The sequence below is a fragment of the Camellia sinensis genome, chromosome 6, assembly GCF_055761805.1.
Source record: "Camellia sinensis isolate YWXY chromosome 6, ASM5576180v1, whole genome shotgun sequence".
Lineage (NCBI taxonomy): Eukaryota > Viridiplantae > Streptophyta > Magnoliopsida > Ericales > Theaceae > Camellia > Camellia sinensis.
In genome coordinates, this window is record NC_138966.1 from 204,278,835 (window position 1) to 204,284,834 (window position 6,000).

Sequence of the window (6,000 nt, forward strand, 5' to 3'; positions counted from 1 at the left end):
GAAATTCAAGATTGGAAATATGAAACCAAAATGAAAAGGACACAGAAGCTAATAGCTGTTATATTTTAGAAACACTTCGAAGAATGGGAGAAATCAAAAAAAATTAAAGCTAAGGTATTCCCAGTCCGTCATAGATGGAAAAGAGTAATGGAACAATCTTGCAAGTCAAAACAGTAATAGATATTATGAGTCAAAAGTTTGATGTCTAGAAAAGCTTGAAAGGTTCCAATCTACAACATGATGCATCAAACAATCATTATAAAGCTTTAACAAACAGATTGTTAATCAAAAGTACTGCAGACCTGATCAGCTGGCCAATTATACACCATTGACATCATTTCCCCACGATCAGCAGCACTGAAATACATCCTCCTGGTCCTTCTAAACAATCCATTATAGTTCTGGCAAACAAGACCAACTGTAGGAGTGTAGACTATAGGTGCATATTCCAATCAATCATTTCTTCATAGAAAAAAATAAAATAAAATGCTAAGTATGTAGATGTCATAAATGAGGAGTTTGAGGAAATAAAAACTTTACATATTAGAAGGTTAGAAAAAATGTAACTCAGATTTCAGGTAAGCTAAATAGTGACATGGTGGAGGGAAAAAAAATGAAGAAACCAAACATTTATATATATGTACACATACATACATACAACACAAATAAGCAATAGATCTGAACAACAAAATCGAGAGAGACGGGAAAGAAGAGAGAGAGAGAGAGAGAGAGAGAGAGAGAGAGAGAGAGAGAAATCAATACCTCGTAGTGAAGCTTCCAAATCGAGAGAGAGAACTTCAAAATCAAAATCGCTTTGAGACCGATCTAAGAAATCAAGCATAGCCTCTCCTGAGATCACTTTCTCTGCGATCGAAACCAACTCCTTTTCTCTCTTCTCAATCTCCCAGAGCTTTAGATCGATATCGTAGAAAACAAAGGATGAATAGAGAGAGAGAGAGAGAGAGAGAGCATCAGAGCTTCAAATCGAAATAGCTCTGATGAATCTGTATGAATCTCAAAGATGAATCTCAAAAAATCGCTTCGAATTGAAATCTCTCTCAAGGGTTTAGAAGCAATTGGGGGGGGGGAGCAAGAGAGAGGCGTGAGGATTGTGAAGGCATGAGGATTCAAAATAAGGGTTTACACAGCTTTAACATGTATTCTCAAAATAGGTGCGTGAGACATAACGCATTTGGAGGCGGTTTTAACCGCCTCCTATTTTAAAACGGTGTCATTTTATTAAATGAATGTGCGACGTTTTTATAAAACATCGTTAAATATTAATAAAAGTGACGTTTAAAAAAAAGTCGTTAAAAAAACGTCGACTAAACTCATTTTTCCTGTAGTGAAGCTAACTTATTTGCCTCACCTAGTTTGCTCCCAGGAAATAATTAAGCAAATACCTTAGCATTGTCATTGACTACTTGCATAGCAACTCCATCCAATCTTTTCAACTTCTTTGTTGAGCCTTGATTCATGTTGTCTGATGAAGTAGAAAGCATTTGTGCACTCACAGGAGTTGCAACCTGCATGACAGTCGCCGAAGTAAGACTTTATGGTTGTAGAGCAAACTGCTGCTTCAAGTTAATCATCCTAGCCCAAAAAATTCATAAATCATCACACTTCTAAGCAACGAGAATATTGTGCAGATTTCGCCTCTAAAGATTTTATGGACAGATTAATGGCATATTGGGAATATTGCAAGCATGGAGTAAAAAATTTCTGCAACAGAACAGACTACTTTAAATGATGAATCTGACTGGAGGAACTGTTTCCCATATCAGCAAGAGAAAGAGGGATGCAATGTGGTGATGTAAGTGTCATCGCACTAATAGTTTGAAAAGTACAAAAATTTCAACAATTGTACGAAACTAAGTCGCGCTAATCATAATTGTTGATGAATTTTGAATAGTATACGTTTCTTGCTTCTCTAAAGTAGAGAAGGTACTCTGGAACTATTTTGTGTTTACAATTCACTCGGATTTAAAACAACCCACAAATAGAAGTTTGCAAGTGGGGAACTGAAGTTCTAAAGAAAAAGCATGACTTACAATAGGAACTGTAGGATGAGCATAAACAACTCCAGGAGAATAGATGGCAGAGGCACCCCATAAGGTGGAATCACATGCTGCAGTAGTTATATGTCAAATAGAGAATGAGTTCAACAAATATTGCATTTGGAACATAGCTCCAAGCTAGGCATACAGAAATGCCATGTGCAGAAGATGACTATAGAAACTCAGATAACTCCAGAGTACCTGTGGTGGTGCCCACACATGAGGATGAGGAACATGACAAACCATGACTACAGAGTTCAAATATGATGGTGGCATGGGTACTCCAGGCCCATAATATGCCTAAAAGTGAATCAAATTGTTAAATTGCTAGTGAATTAAGAAAATTGGCAAAAACAAAATTTTCTGAACCTAAGGTCCAACTAAAGTAATTGTCATGCAACAAAGGAAGATGCGCCATAAAGAGAATAACCTGAATAGTTGCCTAGTCGGGATAGAGATGAATGTTTGTCTAGTCCTGCCAATGCCAATGTGTGGTCCAATTTTAGATCTTGAACTCCAAGAGTTAATCCGTCAAAGAAACAATGCAACAGACCTCTCTCTCTCTCTCTCTCTCTCTCTCATGCAGGCACACATGCATGTATGTATGTTGGATTAAATTGTACATAAATAGTAGTACTGTTTGCTTATTGCAATCATAATTCATAAACTATTTGTACATGTATTTAACAAAAAGGAGAAAAATCATTCATTTGTTGTTAATAAAGACATTTCCGACAATAAAAACATATCAGGAACACATAACCTGTTTAGGTGGAGATGCTTTTTCTGATTTTGGACATGCTTTTTCAGAGTTTGGAGATATCATGTCTTCACTTCTTCCCATCGAATATAAAAGTAGATGGAAAAAGGGAAAATAAAACTGCAAAAAAAAAAAAGAAAAAAAAAATCTGGAGTGAAAAAGAAGAAGAAAGAATACAGCAAAAAATACATCAACTTAGCTTTGGTGACAGCTTCCTAATCAAGTCATCCAATTTTCTTTCCCTTTTTCTTTTGGTTCTTTTCTAATCAATCATTGAACATGCCAAAAATGAAATTGTTCACATATGCTCATGTAGTGTCCAAGAGCACAAAAAATGTAAGAAGGCGAGAAATATGACTACAAACAAATTCTTAGACTTGTGGGAGGTTTTTGGAATTAAAGCTAAAAGTATAAATTCCTAACATAAAGATGATACAACCTGACTTAAAAACGGAAGAAGAGCATAGGGATAGAGAAGGCTGAAAACATAACAGAGAGTGATGCCACTTGTGCTGAGATTGTTTGAGAAATGAAGTTAAAATGGAAATGTCAAAACTTTTCACATTGATACCCCTAACTTAGAGAGAGAGAAAGAGAGAGAAAGAGAGAGAGAGAGAGAGTTACTAGTGAAGGAAATGAAGTTGAAATGGAAATGTACTAGTGAAGGAAATGAAAGTTGAAATGGAAATGTCAATAAAATTAAGATTGCATCCACTTGTTCAGGGAAAAAAATATCTATACACTTCTGTGAGTACGTATGAAACCAAAATCACCTCCTCTTGTTATTCTTTTTTTTTTTTTCAATTATTTTTTCCTTTTTATGTTTTTTATATTTTCCATGTGTTGGTTATAAACATAAATCACCTTCCAACATAGGCAAATTCTCAAAATCTTTTACAATGCAAATAGCAATCATAAAAAATTACCATATTGTGCAAATTTAACAAGAAATCACCATAAGATATAAGTTGAACGAAAAAGCGAAAAAGAAAATAAAAAGGGATATAACATACTGTAAACTGTAATTTGTAAAAGGTAACATAACAGAATATATATATTTATCTTATAAACGTAAGAATGGAGGCCTGACCTAGTAGTATGTCAGCAGCTATCCTTCATAAGCAAAGTGGTGTACTATGTTTTGTGATGCAATGTATTAATTTTAGTAGCTAGGTGAACTATTTATCGCAATTATTATAGAAGGTAATCAGTGAACGGAATCAACAGACCGCTTGCCTCTTTTTAAGCATACCTCATTAAATCAAACGCAGTAAATCCTTGATTCTTGGTCAAAGAGGAGCCATTAACGGATTGCCCCTTACACAATTACTATCTATAAAGAGCATAAACAACATTCATGCATAGTTTGAGATCGTTCTGAAATGCTGAAATCATGTCAATTTCAAATAACCATGTTTAATTATCATCATTCCTACTTCGGAGCTTTTTAATTGTATTTTCAATGTCAGAAGAACTATCTGCACTATCAGAACCATCACCCCCATCTGTAATCAACTCTTGAGTTTCCTTTGTTTTAAGTTTACTAATTGGAGTCATGTCATCATCATCATCATTCTTACTCACATCAATATTAGTGCGTGGACCTCTTTTTCTTTTGGTACTTGAATCTAGGAGGCGATTCTCTGTGCAACTTCTCCCATTTTCATCACTAGTCTGATGAAAATGTGCACTTCCTATTTCTTTATCACTCAGAATAAATTCTGAAGCAACAGCATTGGGCACGCTAGTTGTTCCATCGCTTATGGGATCTCATTATCACTATCATCCAAGTCAATGAAAACTCCATATCCAGTTCTCCCCACAGAAGTATTTTTCACTTTGTTGGAGCTCCCTCTTTCAAGCACCAACTGATTTTGGATGGGCTTTTTGTTGTTGCAAGCCATGATGACAGAATGTGCACCTGCAACAGACACAGCCAGATCTTTATCATAAACAGTTTCCAGTTGGCACTATTAACTTAAAAAAATAAAATAAAATAAAAAATTGCAACGCATTCGTAGGAAATATACTATAATATGGTTAATGTGCTCCAAAACTGAGTCACTAAATAGATGGTTCTTTGAACCACACCTCCAATGTTATTTTTTTGGTCTTTTCAAGTAATTTAATTAGTGCCAGATCCCAACTGTAATACAAGGCCAACTCTGGTTGCCCACCAGTATCTAAAAAATAATTCAAAAAAAGAGAGAGATAATTTCTAACTAATTTAAAATAAAAATAAAAAAAACATAAAGGAACAAGTGGAACCTAATAGGAGATAAGTATACAAGTAGATCACCTTAAGCCACACCACCAAATTATTACACTTGAAAAAAGAAACATGAGTTCACGAGTCACAAGTTAATGTACAACCACTAAATCTAGTAATTCAACTACAAGCCTCTCCTTGAAAACAAAATGATTCAGAAAAGACTTTGGCTAAATTCAACACAATAACACAATAGGAACTTAACTAATATTTTAAAATCAGCAATTTTATTTTAATTTATTTTCAACACAATAACACAATAGGATGACTATAACGAAATTTTCATCTCCCATTACCTCCAAAAAATGTTAGCTACTCAGCTTACTTTGCAATTTAAGAAATGTTGATCATGAAATTAAAAAATTAAACTTAAACGTAATGTTGATCAGTAAATATGTAATTTCACATTTGGAGAAACCCACTTTTATCTCTAAAAAATTAAACTTAAACGTATAAATGACTACCATTTTGTGCAATTTCCACTTTAATAGGACTTTTGGGTTCATAAAAAAAAAAAGAGGACTAAACCATTTACAAGATCATATTTTGAGATTTATTGGTGCTTTACCCTTAAATTATTAAATTCAATTGGTCAAAATAATGGAATTTTTATTAATTATTAACCTTTTTCTTTGTTAAGCATAGTTTTTTATTTTTTTATTTTTTATTATTATCGGCAAGTATATTTGTTGTTAGTCTTATTTTAAAGGCATTGGTGATAACCCTTAATAGCGTACTAATTTTTTTTTAAAAAAATTGATGAATGTATAAAAGTTCTTCAAATTTTAAAAAATTAGCATACAATCTAAAATCAATAGACTGATAAGAATAATGTAAGAATTTTAAAGTCCTTAAATTTTTTGGAAAGATTTTTAAATTTATTGGATCAGACATTTAATTTCTAGCCTATTTTG